Here is a 22,448-nt window from a genome sequence, read left to right as displayed (position 1 = left end):
GGTATAGGTAACCTTAATGCTTAATGGTTTTTTAATTGTGTCTGAGGTTAATGAGTTTTTTTTATCTAAAACTAAAATAATAATACTTGAATACTTATTTGATACTTAAAATAAATAAGAACTACAAGAGAGTTCATTATAAATGTGCGTGGCATAATGTCAACATTGAAATATGAATGGATAGAAAATGTATAAACTTATAGCTCAGTTGGTAAATAATTTTCTTAATATAAAAATATATCAAGGTTTTAATATGACTGTAAGGTTTTACTTAGATAATCTAAACACACACCGAACAATTATTTTGAATAATTGTGTACTTGTAGTTCAAGCATTGTGTTGTTATACAACATGAACGCTGTATAAATTGTTAATGAATAATTTCAATATCAATATAGGGTAATAACACATTGCAACATACTGATCTAAGTTAGAATATCAATAATTACATCTAGAGATAGTAACAATATTATACCGGCTTACGCACTGAGTCTTGTAGGTGAATGATATGAGTATATGACCCAACTTTGGAAAGTGGCTTACACAGCCGTTATTTAATTTAATGATTAAATATATCATAGCTACACCAGCATGCGTCTTAAAAATGTAAAACATAGCAAAAACTGTTTTGGCGCAGGAAAAAACCGAGAAGGCTACAGTCATAACTAAGAAACAACATTTTCACCACAGTTGCATTAGACAGTTGAAGCATTTTATCATATTTTTATTATTGTAATAGGTCAAAGGTTGCTTTTTTTAGAAATAACTTCTGAATTAACGAATTAAATAGTAGTAATAGACAATAGTAATAGTTTATTTATATCAAAATCCATATTAATAATAATATAACAGACATAATTATGGTAAAAAAAAAATTGATTCTCTCTTTTAAAACTATGTTTGAAAGAGTTCAATCATGGAAAATACAAGACGATAAAAAATATGTAATAAAGTTCACAAACTAAAAAATATGTATTAATAATAAAAAAAAATACATCAACAATTTATAAATGAACAAAGTTGCTTCAATAAAAAAAAATATTTTATAAAATAGTTATATAATAAAAAAAAAATTACAAGCTGTTTAAAATATTTAAATGACTTAAACTTTTATTAATTTCCATATTTTTACACAATTTAATAACCACATTAAATGGATTATGCTAACTAAAGTCGTACATAAAACCGACCTAATATTAATATTGTTTTAAACTATTGACTATTACAAATATTAAATTTATTTTTCAGAAATAGTACCATTCTTAAGTTTAATTTTATTAAATAAATCTATTTTTATTGATTTTTTCCGGTAATATATCCATAATTAATGCCCATATTTCTTTGGAATTGTTTTTTTAGTTTTTTGAAATTGCTTACATAGAATAACTGTTTAGCTTTACAAACAATCGTTATTAGAATGTTTATAGACAGTATATTTTCTTAATGATTTATTTTTTATTGAAACTACAACACCACTTGTTATCAAGTGTATCAAATTTATATTTAATTTAATTTAATTTATTTTTTTAATTTTTATTCAATTCAAAAATTACTTATTAATCATCTATATATGTCTATTGTACTATCATCCATTTTATGTATTTTTGTAAAAATTTAAGTCTGCATGGATTATTTATGGATATGTTTAGATTTACCTAATAGTATAAATCTTCTTATATTCATAGGTTTTAATTTTCACATAATAATAAATATTTATAATTATATTCAAATATTTTTTTCATGAACTTAAGAAGGAGTCTTGCAACTATCATATTTTAATCTTATTATTTCAACAGCCCAGAGCAACGCGTACACCGACATGTTGTGTCCAATAGATCAATTGAACTTAATATTTGTTTCTCTTCCTCACTGAAATATGTTAATAAAATAATAGGTAATATTATCAAAGTATAATCAGTAAAAACTATAATAAACAAAAATACATGTATGATAATCTTCACTATTACAATTTTTTACATAAACACAATTCACAAGGAATATAATTTTCTTAAACAATACACACACCTACTCAAAAAAAATATTTTATAAACTTGTTTTCCGAAAAGTATTGAATAAATAAATTATATTTTGGTGGTTGAAATTAAGGTAAGGGTAGAAGTAATATATTTATAAATGAACTATTATACTCTAGATAACATCTATTATATTATAATTATTATAATTTAATAAAAATATTATTAGTTTCTAAAATAATGAGTGTGTTACGCTAAAAGAATACCATACTGTTCATATCACGTTCATAACGTCTATAAGGTTTTAACTTGATCATCATTTTCAGAAATGTAAAAGTATATGATTATTATCTACGAATATATGTTTATTTTTTAATCGATTCAATTTATTTAAAATATTTACAACTCTATTATTTTTATCTGATTAATAATAATTATAATATGTATGTAGATAAGTAGATGATTGAATAATCATATACCTATGTAATAATTTTTGACTACAGCATTGTTTTGATATTCAATTTAAATGGATTAATAGAATGTTGCATCTTAGGAATAATCTTAAGAGAAGTTTTGTGTAGACAATGCTTTATTCCACATTTTTAAAAACATTATTCTATGGTTGACAAAATATTATACACCTTTTTGCTTAGAGAAAAATCAGAAAACCACACTTCAGAGTATTATCAACAGGTACTGAATTATTCGAAAATCTCATTTAAGACCAATACACTACACACAATTTTTCTAATACAGTTAATTAAGTGGAAAGTACCTTGTTTTGGACGATGTTAAAATTTCGCAAGCCGCATAGTTTTTTGTTTCTCTTAATATTCTGCACAAAGCTGTAAAAGCTTCAGGCCCTCGTCCCTGAATTACTTCGTACAGTTTTGTTTTTTTAACGGATTCTTCCTGATCTTCCTACAAAAAAATGTGTATAAATTAATCATGTATAATAATACTCATATACGTGACACAAGAATTAAATTGAATTAAAGTTTCTTACCAAAATATAATTTTTCATCCATTCATTAATTATGGTAGCTTCTAATAGTTTGTTAACGATATCTTCTAAGTCAAACGTGACAGCTATTAAATCCAATATATAGGTGTTAATCAATTTTCTATGATATCGTTCCATTTTCCATCAAGTGTTGTTTAGCAAATTCAATAAAGGTTATATATACTCAAAATTAAGTAGTATACTAAAGTACTGTTTTCGGTAAGTAGTTTTTAATGGCACTTTAAAAAAATAAAATATGTTCATTGTTAGTCACTAATTAGGTACTTGAGTCTAATGTTTAATATAAATATAGCAATCATAATAAAGCAATTTTAATAGTTACCTATTAGTACCTGTGGATCGCTGTCTGTCTGTAGCCAAATACTTTAAATATTTTTAAACGACCATACGTGAGTCGTACAGGTTGATGCACGACGAAAAAACGTACTGAATTGAGTATCACCGTGGTCTTGGATAATAAAGTTATTATCTATAATCCTGGTTAACGATACTAAGCGGGAAAAAATCTGTGAACCAGATCAGTGTTGACGTAATAAGAAATACTTCCTTTTGGAATATTATAGTCACACTAATTGTCTGTATCATACTATTAAATTTGAATTTCTTCCAACTCCATAAATAACATTTATATAAGCTTTTGATTTTATTTAATAAAATATGTATTATTTGATTCTGCATCTATAATATGTATATCAAAATAGAGTAAAACGCAATAAATAAATTATAAAGTGTGAATGGCTACACTGATCGGGGGTGAGTTGCGTCTGATGAGGCCGTACCGTGCCTCCCGTCCAATGAGATCGTACACCAAAAATGACGTAACAATTCCGATTTAGCGATTTTAAGGTATTTGTCATGGAGTAGTGTAATAATATTATTATAATGGACTCTCGTCGCCGCGCAAAGTGGTTGCACCCCCCTCCCGAACCTCACAGCCGAAGGGTGAACAGAGAATGGTTTGAAAATGTTTTTTTCTCTTTTCCTACAAATCGTTCCTGGCTCTGCGTGCAGGTGTGCATCGAGGGTGTGCTAAGGGGTTTTATTTCGGTCATCGGCCATTGTTGGTTTTTGTCTGCGATTGTTGTGCACCTGATAATCTATGGTGGTTCTTGCAATATAATTTTACATCATTAAATTGTTTATCGCCGGTAAATAAATTTCAGTCATGGGCGGGTATATGATGGTCAAATTGGTATCTGTCGCCATATATAGTATTTGCGATTCAACGTGTTTCACGTAGTACGTATATATAAATGAATGAGTGTAGATTAGAACTCTGGGGAGAAGATAGGCTAATTTAAAAAGGGTTAAATTTTGTTTTTTATTATTCATCGGATTTTAGTATGGCTAGGTTAGGTTAGATATTAATTGATTATATTAATATGAAATTAAGTAAAAACAACAAACTTGATATAACTTTGGAACTTAAGAGTTAAATCATACACAGATAATATACTGCTGTGAATCAGAATTCATATTCTGGGCAACAGAAAAGTTAAGATAAATCTAGAACATCATACACCGAATATTAAATAACGCATTGAACAAAGTTTGAGTCATACACAGTTTGTACATTTAACGGTTAACGAAGTGCACGGGATCAGGTATATATAAAAAATATATATAGGTAATCTTGTTTATGTCATTAATGCTGTCGGAAATAATCGATTCAGATAAATTGACCACAAGACATAATAATTTTTTTTTAAAACGTCTTAGTAGGGTGGGCTACGGTTTTTTATACTTACTCGTGTATGACGTAGGTATCTATAATCTATATAATGTATTACAAATGTTAGGCATTAAGTTTTTGATACAAGAATATTATAGGTGAAGCAAAGAGACTTTCCCGTTAGGTAAAATGTAAGTAAGACATTAACGGCTTAAAAAAAAAAAAATATTGTAGTCGTGCACTTCGGGTGGGGCACATTAATAATACATTATAATAATATAGAGTATCCGTTATCGTACATTAATGGATGTCGGTCATGTAAAACCCACCAATAATTCTTTAAATTCCGAAAAAAACGACAATACCTATTGTTCGACCAAACAAAACACTCACTCACGCATACGCCATGGCGCACGCACTTACACCTCACACATATTTATTCATTATACCTAGGTACCAGTGGTTATTATCCCTAACTGTTATTCCATCGTGAAACATTTCAATTCGTTTTCATGAATCACGGCACACTTTGGATAAAACATAATATATAATATGTTTACCAAAACTAATTGTATTAGTTGGACAAGTGGCGCCACTAGAAAAAGTGTCCGGGGGGGGGGGGGGGGGTTGTTACATTATACCAATATAAAATCTTGCATGGTTAATAAATTAACATAAATAATGTTAATATATACACTTTATACCTACATTTCTCAATTATTATAAATCACGAGAAATAAAATAATAAATGTCATACGAAGAAGCGGGTAAGTAGATGTCATTCTGCAGTAAATTACAAGTGGGTCAATGTATAATAACGTAACGTAATATAATACAATGGAATGTAATAATGTTGTAATATAATATTATTATTATTACACAATTGTAATATAATCATGGTTTGACAGTCTGGATATTTTATATTGGTGTAGTGTAATTAATATTTGCAATAACTTTGAAATTAAGCAGAAAAAATATCAGAATTACAATGGACAAGTAGTTTTGTTATTGTTGACGATGCATTTGGTGATTTGAATGCAAGACTGTTTTACCACAGTCCACAGTTTAAGTTCACCGTAACCTACTTCTAAGCTAGTCAAATTGTTGCTGTGACTTAACATATCAGTATAAAAATTGAACATAAATCGCACGTCCTCAAAAGTTCCTTCAGATATTAATTTTTTTACTGGTGTTCGGTAATGAGCATAGTTGAAACTTTTTAGTTTGGCCTTATGTTCAAGAAATCGTCCATACCTATAGTTGTACAATAAAATTATAAAGAAATTTAATGAATGTTGATATTCTATAATATTTTCTTGAACAAGAAACTTAAAAAAAAATTATAAAATTTTAACTTGACATCAGTCACGCCGTTTTCTTAGAAAAGAAATGTTATGAAACTCTAAAATAGACTTACAGTCTACCCGTATGAATCTTAAACTACAATATTATAGTATCATGAATTATTATATTCATATCGACACGCTTATTTTCGCGAAGCCGGTAAATCGCATCCCTCCAATAAAAGGCATAGTTATAGCCCGTGTACTTTCTCTAAAAACACACGTACATTTTCCAGTTTCTTAATTACAAATTTTTGATAGTAAAATTTTTAACTACACAGATATTTACATACACACATGACATAATTTTATATATTATACTGATTGTTAGTAATATATTTTTTAATTATAAACAAAAAACTGCAAAATCAATATTTTTAACCATATACCAATATTAATACAACTACATATCGCCAGTCCGGTAAGTCTAAAAAAATGGGAAGGAAAATATTGACTTTGCAATAAAAACCATAGACATACCTAATTTACGTATGAATAAAAATATTTAGCTCGGCAAACATACAAAGTTTTATTTATATTATACCGCAATTTAGGTATGTGTAAGATATATCCGGATCGAAGTTTTCATAAAAAATTTAAAATGGTACGCAATTTTCAGTAAAGTTAATACGAGTAGGTACATCTAGACCAGGGGTGGTGAAACCTTTTTTGTTTATGATCTACTGAAGGTATATTTTTTATTTTATGATCAACTGATGTAAAAATAAAATATTAATAGTAAACATACTTATATAAATAATAAAATAAAAGTGTAAAGTTATCTAAAACGAATGTTTTACATTATAATTTCTAAATAATTAAAAATGTATTAAAATTACACTGTTGATGCAAAGCGTGTCGTTGCATATCATGGCCAAACGAAGACGCTGTTCTAAAGTCTAAATGATCATCAGAGAGTTTACCTATTCAGCTTTTATAACTTTTATGTGAAAAAATGCTATTTCCCACTTAACAGGTTAATCCGAATTATATGTATTTAATAACTGTGTCTTACTAAACTACAGATGTATAATAATATAATGAATAAATTCTATAAAGGGGGATCTACTTAGAAATCGTCCAAGATCGACCTTTTGGTGTTGGTCATCCCTTCTCTAGACCATATATTATATTCCCATTATCCGTAAAGGTCTCCTGTCCGCAGCTCGCATATTATGTTTACAATATAAAGAGCGCATTCAGGTGGGCAAAACGCTGGTAGGTACCTAATTCATATAGTCTCACCTACAATGTATATATTGTTATGGTATTTCAAGGTGCCATTAAATGCAAACGGAAAATACGGTTTCTCGTCGTACAAATTAATATCATCTTCACAGTCATCATACGAATATTATGTACCTACCCACACGACCACACACTGTCCTACGAGAGGCCATACGATAAAATTTTCTTGGATCGAGCATAATACCATTATATACGACGATTTCATTGTGTTCGTAACGCCAAAAAAAGGACACATATATAGATTTAAACACACAAAATATCGTTACGTTTTATTCCGGATACGGTGGCATATATTATACAGGGTGTAACAGATAGAACTGACTTTTGGAATAACTTTTGTTTTAATCAATATTAACAATTTTTTTTTATACATAATTTATAGCCACTTGCGCTACACGTGTAATAAAAAAAAAATTATTTTTATTTTTTAATACCAAAAATTTTAAATTTTAAATTTGATTTAAATTTTTTTGTATAAATTCAAAATAGCCAATTTGCGAATCTGATTATAAGAACTATTTGGATGGTAAAAACATTTATCTAAATCAAGTAGTTTATTTTTTAGAATTTTTTTAAATATCAGTATTTTTTTGATTAAATTAATTTGGAACGCTATAACTTTTTTAAAAATATTATTTTTGGAAATTTGCTTACTTGAGAATACTTCTAAAACTATTTACTAAAAAATTTACCTATAATTTTATCAATTTTTGTCATAAGTTTAAGTAGCATAAAATTTTTTTTTTTATTGGTCAGTTCCTTCTGTTACACACTGTATACTGAAAATATAATATACATAAAATATAATATAAAATATATATAATTTAAATAATATTCTAATCGTATATACGTATAAGCACGCTCCTCAAATACAAAACAACTGCATTCGACTATAAAAAGTTTGATACCGCTAAAAACCACTACAACCACTGTTTACTTATGCGTTTACTAGATGCATTTAGGTATATAGGGGCTTTTCAATTCCGTAATTTGCGTGTAGGTTTACTGTCTGTGTAAATTAATTACTTTCCGTCATATTACGGTCCTGCAGGACTTTACGGTTTGGAATTTTCCGTCATACCTATATAACAGCCCCGAATTTCGAAATTCCGGTACCTGACGATCCGCGGTCTAACCTATTTTTTTCCCCGACATCTGGCGCCTTGAAACTTGATTGAAAAATTGCGCAATCTGATGGTAGGTACCTTTGATTATTTTTCGTGTATTTTTGGCTTTCCATAAAAATAGGTACATACTATTGTTAAATCGAACTTCAAAGAAACTAAAGTATACTCGAGTGATACTATATACAATAATAATTATTACTGGAAAACATTTTTCTGTGAAGAGTTTTTTTGAAAATTCGAATTCATTAGTAACGTATGGTATAACCTACATATTAATGCTTGTTTTATAACAAAAATAAAACTTTTTTCACAAACATTATTTTCTGTTCAGAAAAGCTATTATATTTAAAATACGTTAGTATTGGAATGATTAGGTGTTCGAGGTACGTCGTAAGTCTCGGCACGATTTTTTTTTAAAATCTTAGTTGAACGAATAATTGTTATTTGTCATAAAGTTTCGATATGGTAAAAGTTGTAGTCAAAAACTGAAACATAAAAAGGGAATATAATATATTATTATAACGGGATATATGGTTGAAAAATTAGATTACTAATGCGTCATTATTATTTTATCTAAGCCCACGGCCGCCACCGCCCATGTCGTGAGTGCTGATGGCGCCGCACTTTAACACACAAAAAAAAAATAGTTTTTATTTATACATTAAGCCTAAGTGTTTAAATGTAATTCAATAAAAAATGTATTGTAATGTTAATAATACTTAAAAACATAATATTGATTTTTTATTTGTCAATTTATAAATAATTTAATATTCCTTACAGTTTTTTATAAGACATCAGTTACGTCTTCAATGAGGCGATAAATATTGGGGGGATCGCTTACCAAGTATTTTGTAAGTGTTTTTTTAATATTGTCAGAGCCCGTAATATGGGATAAGTTGTATACCAAATGTAAGGGGTGAAGGGGTGGAGGCCGAAGATAATTTGATTGCGTCGAACACACGGGCACTTGGCTCTACAAAAAAAAATTTTTTTTTTAAATGTTATAATAAAAATTAAACCATCACAAACTATCCGTATATGCACAGTAATATAACAACTTTATTCAACACATAAAGTCTATAAGAGCTTTAAAGCTGATATTCAAAACAAATCGCTATAAGCACGATAGTTGTTTCGATTATCGTATGCAATAGTGCCGTAACAAGGAGGGGCACTATTGTGGCAAGCCCCCTGAATTTTTTCGTATAAAAAATGTTGTCATAAAATAACAGGTAATGAGTATTCTAATTCTGCAAAAACTAAAAAAACATATTAAGTGCACCCTCCCCAAAAAAATATTATCTGACTACGGCCTACGGCACTGGTATAATGACATTTCAGTACCTACGATTAATTGCAAATATTATAAATCTATAGTAATATATAATAAGCTGTAAGCACATTTTTTTTCGTGAAGCAAACACGATAACTATCGATTAAATTTTGATAGTATTTTGTAAGTGTTCCTTATGAATTTCTTGTAGATCCTTATAAATGTAGTCCGATAAAGTTAGAAAATAATTAGTTATATTTATAATTAAAATAAACCAGTAAATTGTATATTTATATGCTGTGCGGCGGACCGCATGTTTCCAGCTACATGCACTCTGACCTTTTTGTCCGGCAAACCACGTGTTTGATATCTGCATTTAGATATCAGTTGTTCCAAGAAATTTATCGATAAAAAAAATCTACAGCGTACACCAACATGGCGTATGTATTCCTGGAAGTTTAAACGATAAAATACGTACAGTTGACATGTGAAACCAATACACAATATACTTATTTTAATCTATTTATATATAATATAAAAGTACCTATTTTTTCTGTACAACGCGTAGATTAAGATTAACACAAGATAAGATTACAACATGACATGTAATATTTTAACACATTTAATAGTACCTATATTGTGTGCTTGTCGGCTACTCTGTTGCTCAATAGATATTATAAACCTGCAGTGGTAGATTTGTGTTTAAAATTATAGTGGGAAATCATAATATAAAAAGAGTCTCTTATCTGTGAGTCGTAAAATACCCTTTAAGAATATATTGTAGTTATTTACGGGACAACCCAGGGTAAAATATAGTTTGTATGAATGTATCCAGCTCTGTTGGCATTTTCCAACGTAATGACCGTTAAAATCACCACTATGATATTATAGAGTAAATATATTTAATGTAAATTTATGCAATTTATGCAAATATAAAAAGTATAAATGTTCGTCAATGACCATAGTTGGGAAGACAGAGATACACTCTACCGTTTTCGTGGCTCATAATATTATGATGAATGGTTGTTAGGTCAGCGTGAAAAGGGTGAGGTCATTAGTGGCGGTGGCGCAAACAGGTTGTCCTAACACGTCAGAAACAAATGTGCTCGCACACACGAAATAAGCGTTGTCATAAAACTGATATAAAACTGGTCAAATCGCCAATAATTTTAAATTAATTTGTCCCATACCTAAAAATTAATAAATGTTTAATATTTTTAACGTGTACGGAAGAGTGTAATAATTACGAGGTTGCTCATAAATAATATTATAACTTAAACCGAAAAACCCTAACAATAAATATAAAACAATTTAAGAATCAACGCTTTTTCAAGTCTACCTGAGGGTAGACTCCTAACCTAACCAAGATTTACAAATAAATATTTTAGTAATAATTATATTCACATTTCAACAAAATATGTTTGTATTATTAGTTTTTCCCGTTTATTTTAAAAAGTACTGTGAATTTTCAATTATGACTTCCTAAAAGTACCATCTTGATCCAATTTGCAACCAAGAACATTCATGATCAGAGCATTTTTTCAACTAAAAAAAGTGTCTCCAGACAGAAACAAAAAACACTATTCATTATAAAATCAATAGATATTTATCGCTACGTTCAGAATCTAAAACAGATAAGAAGGTACCAAAATATTAAAGCGTTATAAAATTACTTTTAAATTGTATATTATAGTTATTTCGTATACCTAATCGTGACTAACGATAGTGACTTGTGATCATTTTAATAAAACGTAATAATATGTTTATGAGTATTGTGACAATATTATTAGTTTACTGGTGACATTCGGGTTCATAATGTTACACAATCGTGTAGTAGGCTTCAACTAAAATATTATCCATACTTCATTGCTTTATCGCAGACAATATTATAATTGTTCGTCAGAACTCGACGAAAAGTGTTGAATGATGATTATTTTGGTTTCATTACGTTTCTTTTTTTTTTTACTTTGTTTTTTCGCTGGCCAAGGTTATTTTTCTTTTTACCATGCCATGATAGTTATTCGTTTTTCGATTAATCATAGTAATATAATATAATTATATGTATGGGCGTTGCAGTTAAATAGCCGATCGGCTACCACTGATAATCGGCCGCAACCGATAAAACTTATATATTATAGGTATAGTGTGATCATATAGGATCTAGTTTCGACAACATTCTGGGTAAATTATAGGTCAGTACCATCTCTAAAGTCTTGCGTCATATCGTATTCGTATATTAACATTATTATATTATATGAACAATAAATTATGATGTAGGGTTTTGGCATGACGCTAGTAAAATGAAATATTACTAAAAATAATGATTTTAGTTAAAACTTGAAAAATTCTACTAATATTATCATCGCTTAATCACTCAATAATAGTATTTTAGCTAATTCAGTTTTTATGTGAGTTATGATCATTTTTAGTTTACGATAATATTTTACGCATAACTCACTAAAATATTGAAATATCGTACGAACCCTACATACAAACACAGATATCAATGTTCTTACCATCGTGTCTCATAAAAGACCGATCCACTGTAATTTTTAAACCAACGTAGCTAAACGTGATCTGCTGAGTTGAAATGTACTTTTTTTTTTATTTAAATTTAAATAAAAACAATAAATTATAAATAGAAAATAGAAAAGTATATACAAACATGAATCGTGTGAAGAGACGAAGACCATTCATCAACAGAACCTCAGAAAAAAATTGGTATGTTACGCACTTTTAAGACGGAGACAATAAATTACTGTATATCGTCCTCTGAATATGAATAGATATTTTATATACTTAAGACGTATATTCAAAACACTTATATTAATATAATACATAATATTATTGTAAATTGTGAACTCATGGGCCCCCGAACCTGATCTGCGGGGCCAATTGTGCTTCGAAGAAATTAACAATGATCTAGTAAGGGCGTCCGCAACTTTTTGTCTCACTATCCTTTTAGTTATAAAGTATTTTTGCGACATGTTTTCTTCCATATAGATAAGGAATGTAAAAATATTAATGAATTATACGTACATAGTTAGTTAAGACGTAATCTTACATTATTAATTTTAATTAATTGTTATATAATTTTAAACTATCAAATACATTATTTTTTAATAAATAAAGTATTATCGTTGATTTTATAATTTTAGGTAATTTATAATATTAAATATTTCTAGCTTATTTAGTCATTGATACCACAAAATTGAAAAGTTGTAACTATTATAGGTTTGCCATCTATAAACATTTAATTTTTTTATCAAAAAAGTAAAAACTTGGTTGACACTGCAGTATTGGACTTGGTCCCACCACTATATCTCACAATCTATAAAAACAACGTTCTTAGTTCTGACTCTGAATCGAGTGTCATAAAAATCACTCTGAAAAAAAAATGTTTATATTTTTAATTTAAAAAAAGTTTATGTTGCGATATTTTATACTACAGCGGTAATGATTGAAATTGGGATTATAATGAACTTGGCATTGTTTTCCAAATTTACGCGATACCTGTTTCATAACATATCTACATTGAATTTTTTAAAAGTTTAAAATCTTATGGTAACTTTTTGTATTTAAATATATTTAGAACATTTTAAAGTTTTTTCTAAGTTTAAATTTAAAATTTGATTTTTAAATTTGCACATGTTTTTACATGATTTTTCTAATAAATATATGATCTAAAGTGTAAACCAATAGGCACAGAAAAAAAAATAGTTAATTTTCAGATTAAATAAGTAGTCCAAATGATAAGTTCTGTCTGTAAAACTTTTATACAATTATTTAAAAATTTAAAATATATATTAGAATTTATATCTAATATGTTGAAAATGAAAACAATTTAGTGCATTATTTAGAATTGTTAAGGCTATTTTTAAATTTTAAGTTGATTTTAAAATCGTCAATAATAATATATGATGATCAACCAAGAAAAGTCAAGGGGTCGCCCTTGTGATCTAGCTAAGTAAAAAAAAATATAGTGGCGGCATGACAGTGAATATTATCTCGTGGTAGGAGTTGCCCATTTAAACGGTATAAATTTTGGTGTTTTTTAGAACCAAACTAACTAATTATATCTACTAAATCTATTAATATCTAATAAATTGGAAAAAATCAAAAAACTCATCGAAACCACTGTTAGAAATTATGTTATTAAAAGAAACGTGCAAACTTTTTAGTTTAATGAAATCTGGAATCACGGCGGACGCATCTCGCATTATCGTGCTGTCGCCCCCCCCCCCCCCACTCCATTTCGTGTACACGACGCATTTCCTTATTGACGACTTCACGTATTTATTATTTAAAATAATATAATTTCTAAGCAAAATAATTTTTCACCAAGTAAATAAATTGCCTATTGAAACAAAATAAGTGTACTATAATTTAATTTACTCGGCATTTATTTACGATATCATATCTTAAAAGTGCTTAACGATCTGTTTTTTTATACTTAGCCGTTTTTTACACAGAGTTCGACAAAGTGTATTTGTTGTGATAATAATAGCACCTATCTAATAAACTACATAATTCGTCGGGGCACTGCAGCTGGCCAGCTAGTACCTACTGCTGACCAGGACCTAATTCTACATTTCTATGATTAATATAATATTCACACTCATAAAATAATCGAGTGTACAAAGGTAGCGATTAGTGCACATTCTAAACAGTATAATAATATTGTTGACGCTTCGCGTTAGACAAACGTTATTGGCGAACGTTATAGAGATTTGACATTTTTTTCTATAAAATATATCAATAAAAATGTTTAGTTTGGTCAAAATACTTGAGAGTTTAATGCAAGGTTAGTCATACGTTTTTATCGAGGCAGTTTAAAAATATTAAAAGTACATAAGCATGATCTTTTTTATTAGCATGTTAAATTCAAATATTGACAAAATTCGTCAAAATGACGACAATTTGCATTCAATTTTATATAGGTAGTAAAAAATGTATAAAATGTTCAATTATTACTATACCTAAATATTGAAAATTTAACGACAAGTTTCTCGTTATATAGGCAGGGGCGGATTTACCCATAGGCCACCAAGGCACTGGCCTAGGGCGCAATATTTTTGGGGGCGCAATTTTTTAGTTAATTTTTACTTTTTACTTTTTCATAATTTCATAATTCTATTTACCTAAATTTATATTTAATATTAATTTTTTTTTCATATACAACTTGCATGAAACTGGAGAATGGCTCACGTAGTCACGTCGCAGTAACGTTTTAATTTATAAGCTATAATAACCTTGCCGTTTGAGTTTAATCCTGCGACCAGCGCGCGCCGTCACCGCTAGAGGTTTGATATCGACACTCGACGAGGCAGTTGCCGGCGTTGCCTATGTTAATGCATGGGAGATGGTATACGGGTGTACGGCGTAAACACATACAATATTGTGAATGGCGCATGCGCAAAACGCCAGCCAAGGCGGTCAAATATACTGCCTCGGGCCGCCGCGCCGGGTACATTACTACATTGTATATAGCCGCTCTACTGGCTACTGCTAGGCGGGGGACAGCTCGCACAGTGCTTGGTGGAATGACCCGCCTCACCCCGCACCCAGCGACACAATTTTATTAGAATACTGGGATTAATTCTGGAAATCAGGTGTCTTGATAAGGTAATTAATAATAATAAATATTGCGACGACACGCGACGCTGGCACTGTCGCCCGTCTCGACCTGTATAGTACATACTGCATACTGCTCAGAAATTTGCTAATCGATTACGATTATAGATACAAATGTACCTATGCAAAATTGTATTAATATTTATTTGTTTAGTTAGTATGTATAAATATAAAAATACCTAAATACAATTTTTATAGTCTTGTTTTAGTTCATGGAACATTACTCCCCCCCCCTGTGGGAGCACGCCAATTTTTTGGGCGCTAGTGTTGTAATGCCTAGGGGCGGAAAAATGGTAAGTCCGCCTCTGTATATAGGCCTACAGTTAAATACAGTTTTTTTTATAAACATTACAATTTAAAATTTTAACGAAATTAGATATTTTAACGAAGAATAACGATTTTAGTTATTTTGTAGTGACTTCAAAATATTATTCGTGGGTACTTTTAAAGTAAATATTTAACGCCTACAATGGCATTTTGAAATTCAATGTTTTCGGAAACAAACAATTCAACCTACTTACCTACTGTAGTACTGTATTACTAATAGTAAAAAAAAATTATTTTTATACCAATAAAACCATGAAATATATATTTACCGAGTAAGTGATAGACTAGGCTGGTGGCTGATAGATCTTCTCCGCTCAGATTTATTTTTCTTTTACAGCGATATATTATCGTTTAATTAAAATTTAACACAAAAATCATCACAGGTATGATCCACACGACGCCTATAATTCTACAAGTAGGTACCCACTTTTTATTACGTATTCATTAATTTCAATTAATTTAAACACTGGTGCGCATTGACAGAAAAAATCAATAAGAAGTTCTTCGGTACTTATCTTATTTAACCATAGCTTGTTGTAGCTAGATAGTTACGCTATAGCCAATATAGGTTTTGACAACAAACCTAGGTACCTAATACGAAAACATTTCGTGTTTATTGATAATATCTATATTTATCGAGTTAATACGGACGCTGCCAATACAAGTACAAATATTTTGTATTTAATATAATGGTAGGTTTTAACGTAACAGTGCATTTTTCATTCATAGACAAAACTAATAATCGTTATAGGTATTTTTTACAATGAAATATAATTTTTTGACTGATACATTTGAAGTCATAATAATATAATACTAATAGGTATAATAGTATTATTCACAAGATAGTCGAACAATTGCTTACATCTAGGTACATTTAATTATCATAAAAAAAAAATACCACTAGGCACCCAATAAAATATGATAACAAGTGAGCCTGTCGGGATTAAAATGTCGAAATGTCTATTTCGACGGGATTACTCGTCATCGGTCGAGCTAGGAGTCGCGTTCCTGTTGACCAGTCCGTTCTTAATTTCGAGCGCGTACTCCACGCAAGACGAATTTTGCAGGCCGTCGAAACCCGCCAAGTATCCGTCCACGTCCCAGTCGCAGCCGTTCTCGTAGGCGTACCGGAGGCAGTCCAGCTGCCCGTAGTACGCGGCCACAATGCAAGTGTTCTCCGTCCACGGGCATCCGTTTGTCCTCGCGTAAACCAAGCACTCCAGTTTGCCCGCGCACGCGGCCATCTCGCACGTGAAACTGTCCCACGGACAGCCGTTCTCCCGGCAGTACGCGAGGCACTCCAGCTGTCCGCTCAGGGCGGCTATGCTGCACACGGTCTCGTCCCACGGACAGCCGTTCTGCCGAGCGTAGATCAGGCACCGCATGCGGCCGTTCCGCGCGGCGTAGCTGCACGTCCGCGCGCTCCACGGGCTGCCGTTGGCGTGCGCGTACGCTAGGCACTCCAAGTTGCCCGCGTCCGCGGCCTCGTCGCACGCCGATTTCTGCCACGCGCCCGGCGTGTACCACGGCACGCCGATGGACCGGCCGAACATCATGCACCCGATGTGCCCGTGGTAGGCGGCCATCTCCAGTATGTTGTTGATCAACCGGTGGTCGGGGTACACCTTGGCGAACATGGACCGCCGGTGGCCGCTCGGCTGGAAACGATTGGCTTCCGAGTTGAACTTTATTATTTTCATAATCGACTCGCAACACAGCTGCAAGTCGACGCGCGGGACGCGCAGCTCGTCGTACCGCCTCCGCTGGTCGCGGTCGCACGCGTGGTAGGCCAACTCCAAAAGACTTGGCAGGGCGTACGTTACCTGGTCGTCCGCTGCAGCCATCGCGGTGGTGTTTTTCAATAAAGATCCGTGGAACGGGGTATATAATATAGGTCACGCTCACCCGCTGTAAACATATAAAACCAAACCGTTAAACGACGATCGACGTCCAAACTATTATAATATGTCCGTCCGTATTGACGGGATACGCCCAGGACTTGCAAACGTTATGATAACGTTGTGATTGTTACGTTATATTTGACGAAAAAAGGATTGAAATTTGTAAACGTAATTATGACGAAAAGCGATTGTCAAAAATACCACTAAACCAAACATTCCGATTGACAAAATATATCATAAATCACAAAACATAACGCAAAACGTAATTTATAAAATATCATAAACGTAAAATATCGCCATATGTCATTTATATGATTTCATTGAACGAAAAATATCACAATACATAATTTATATAATTTCATTGAATGAAAAATAACGTAAAACGAAATAAGTTACATTGGTTTCGTAAAAATATTTATTTTATGCATACGGAAATTAGAATTGGTCATATTATTATTTTCTGTAACCGGCCATTACCTACCCACCCGCATTAGTTATAAATTTAATAGGTATTAACACTATTCTAAATAACGATAAATGCAAAACTTGTATAACGTTTTAATTCTGAATAACGATAAACGAAAAACTTGGATAACGTTTTAATTCTGAACAACGATAAACACAAAACTTAATATTAAACTAGACTAAATATTTTTGATATTCATTAATGGGTGGTTCGGAACATTTTCCATAATATTGAGCACTGCCTAAAGTGAAATTGAATTTGATCCTATTGTAATGATATATACCCACAAATAGTTAATATTTCTCCGACAATAAAAAATCAAGAATGTGTACATGCCGACCCTGACGTGGTGACTTGCTTATAAAGCAATACCTACATAATATGTTATCACTTATCATTACAAAGTATATACCTGCTAAAGTAACAATAATCCCAATATTAATTTTTATACTAAAAAAATCATAACAACGAGCAAAACACCTGAGTATAACTACCTGTTAAAGTTACCTATACTTATAATGTCACAACGATATAACAACACTAATACAGGTGGATTTGGCTAACTCGAACTTCTTTGACTAGGAACCGTCGATACCCCGAACTTTCCCCCCGGAACTTCTATTTGAACGATGTAAATAAATCTCGTTTAACTCGAATGTTTTCTTAAATAAGTCGATGTTTCGATCTTTTCTGTGATAATAAATTTATGGTGTTTAAGAATGACGTACGACGTACATTCAATATCGAAAATAAGGTCATTATAGTAATGATATCGTTTCCGAAAAGTGGTTATCTATGCGACAACAAACATACACAGCATTGTAAAGCGCTCCGAAAAACTGACATTTTACTATATAAATACATCATAATATTTATTATTTTAGAATATTTTATAGCACAAAATCTAGTTATCGCTATTTTATTTTGGTGAAATGATCGATAGCATTATCCGGATCGATTTTAATTTGCCTATGCACACTCAAAAGAGCTGAACCTATAAAGTTTTCTTGACCTAATGAGTTCCGTAAATATTTTTTTAATCACTTCATTATTGAAAATGTGCTATCTGGCGTAGAGGTCAAAACTGGCTTTGTAGCTAATGGTTTCAAAAGAATAGATAAAATATTCAGAATTACATTTAATGGCTATATGGGCGATAATAATGTGTTTTTCGATAATATTATATTAAGTACCATAGATGTTTCACGTCCGTCAAATGTCTTTATAATAGTGTGTGACTCATGTATGTATAATATTATAATATTATAGAAAATGCCTTCAGAATTTGTATTATCTCGATTATAATAATATGTTTAACAATATAATCAATAGTCAAACATAATATTATAGTTAACATTATTATTAGATACCCACATGGCCACATGGTAAATTATTATAATTAAGTTATTCACCTAAATTAATTTCATGAACTATAAAATATTTCGGTGGGGGGTCAAACTCCAAACCCCCCTCATATACGGCCTTGGAGGTACATATAAAGATAAATCTGCAACGATACGGGAAGTTGCGAATGAATTGAAAACAAAATCTTTGATATAGCTAAATAACTAATCTAATTTTTTTTTTGCATTACTCGAATTCTTAGATAACTCGAACTTTTTTATCGGTCCCTTGGACTTCGTACTAACAACGAAATATTATAATAATATATAACTAAGTACCTATTATGCTTACCGATCGTGATTTTGGTGTAGGTACTTGATGAATGTTGATTTGAATCTCGTCCGAAGATACCGTCCTATTGGGTCACCGATTAAAACTGCAGAGACGTACCTATAAATACATATGATCACGAGTTAATTTTATGCAAATAATTCCCAACGAAATATTATAATATATATCATAGTTACTTACGTACTCGTTGATGATGATATCGATGTATTCCCTGAATGTCAAGTGGATACACGTGCGACGACACAGCTGATTGGGCGTCGGAGAACAACTATCATGTGCCTGTGCGCTGCATAGACATGTACCATCTTCGTCTCCCACCACATTAACTCGACGAGGAAGACTCATCCGATTTCGTCCTGATTGGAAAACAATACACCGCCCGGAGCGCGGTCTCACACTTGTCTGGCGTACACACACACACATGTCATATTATATATATATATTTTACAGTAGAATTTCGATTGTCAGAACTAATATTATTGGGGCCTAGCTCGGATACGCGAAAATTATGATACTGGAAATCGTTTAAAAAAAACAATTTGTTTTTTTTTAAACGTACAATAATTATAGTATACATACTATTATTATATGTATTCCATATTTATTATTATACATCGAACATTATTAAACATAGTATATTATGTTATTGATATTTTTTTTGACAAAATTATCGATCTTCATTTGACGACAAACGGCGACGCGCTTTTCTACAGCTAAATTTTGTGAACCTTCGAATAACGATAGGATAATATAGAGGGTTCGTATAACGGAGGTTCGGATAATCGAGGTTCCGCTGTATTGTGTTATAATTCGGATTTTAACTTGGCTTTAAACCATGTTTTATTTGAAAAAAAATAAATCTACAATAAATCACGTTTTATTATACCGAGTTATTTTCGAAACCCAAATACGAGTATTTCTAAATCGTATTTAGTTATACACCCTTAATCCGTAAAGGTCCTGTGCGCCTGGACAACAATGTTTGCAACACAAAACCCGCTTAGGCCCTCGGTAATACGTTACGGTTATATGCGTATATAACTATTTTAGAATTGTATCGAGAATTTCGACGTCCGCTGTTAAATTGAAAAAAAATACACGCGCCGTCGCCGTCAATGGTTGCCTGTCGTATAATATACTATTATATTGTATACTTTGCTTTTCTTTTCTTCACGATCACAATGAGAGTAAATACACATACTATATACCCCGGGAGTCATTTCGACACAATGTTCTTGGATCAAGGACGTTTCGATTGTGTCCGTAAAGCCAAAAAAAAGATACGACACGGTTCACGCAGAGTCTTACACACGTTTTGTATCGTTATGGTCGTATAATCGTATTATATAGTTAAAAATATTATATACTTCACCCGGGTTCAAATAATTTAGGGTCTTATTGTACGTTAACAAATTCCCCAAATTCAAAATATAATATACTTTCTGTTGAATCTTTTAAAATCGCAAAAATACTACACAAACAGTTCTATTAAAGGTAAACAAAAATAGGTACAAGAGTAATAAATAGCAGTAATTATGACTGTAAATTATTGTCATTTAGAAAGCATTATTTTGTGAAATATTTGTATGAGAATAATTCGAATTCATAGTGCCTAACAGATGGCTGCAGTCAATTTTTTAACTGCAGTACATATTTTTAGAAGCATTATTTTCAGTTTAGTAAAGCTATTAACTAAAACACGTAGATATTCAGCGCTTTTAGTTAATAGTTTTACTGAAATGAAAATAATGCTTTTAAGAAAAAATTACTGCAGTTCAAATTTACTATAATCCAATGATCAAACACTGTTTTTTTTTTTATTTTGTGGAAGTTCCTATATTGTAGTTACGATTGTAAACGTTAGAGCCCTTATATAGCTTTTATATAGACTTTATATAATTATAAAAGAGTGACCAACTCGGTGAACATTTTCTATTGGCTGGCCGTTACCATTGATAGTGAATATCGTCCAAATTCGTTTATATTATATCAATGTTAAACACATTAATTTATTGTCAATTGTTATTTGTTTTTACATACAAATTTAATTTAAATAATATATAAATATTGAAATTAACTTATGTATTATTATTTATTATTTACATGGTTTTGTTGCATAATTATATAGGTAATACCCGTGTTCATATTTTGTATTACAGACTACAGTTGTGTGTTATAAGTTATGATATACCTACCTAGTTAGTATACCCATATTATGGAATATCGTATTATACAATAATTTATTATTTTAGTTGTTCGTATGCAGTAAGCATATTTCTTTTATGTCTTATAAATTTACTAATATATTATATTATTTCCTATTTTATGCTTTTTATGTTGTAAGAAAACGCGGGACTATTTACTATATAGGGTTGGAAAGTAAATGAGTTACGTCATAATTATACTTCATCTCAACTCTGCTGCCAATATCTTACGTAGAGGCGTATAATATGTACTACCATCGTCGCACGTTAAAACTCAAACATTGTTTTTAGATATCTTAAACCTAGCTAAACGATAAGAAATAATGCGATATATAATTTTATAAGTATTTAATAAAATATTAATTTTTCACTCGCGAATTAATAATATAAGTAAAGTATATATTATAATGGATATAATGGATGTCATCGATTGGGTTGGGAGGGTAAAGAGTGGGGTGTCGCCCCCCCCCTCGCAACTTATAGTATTTTTAAAATTGTGAAACCCGTAATAATATTTTCAAAGTAGTGGTGATTGGTGGATGAGGGGGACTGTTTGCGTGT

This window comes from Acyrthosiphon pisum, chromosome X, assembly GCF_005508785.2.
Source record: "Acyrthosiphon pisum isolate AL4f chromosome X, pea_aphid_22Mar2018_4r6ur, whole genome shotgun sequence".
In the NCBI taxonomy this organism is placed as follows: Eukaryota; Metazoa; Arthropoda; class Insecta; order Hemiptera; family Aphididae; genus Acyrthosiphon; species Acyrthosiphon pisum.
The sequence above is the reverse complement of the archived record's forward strand: the minus strand, read 5'-3'. Positions refer to the sequence as shown.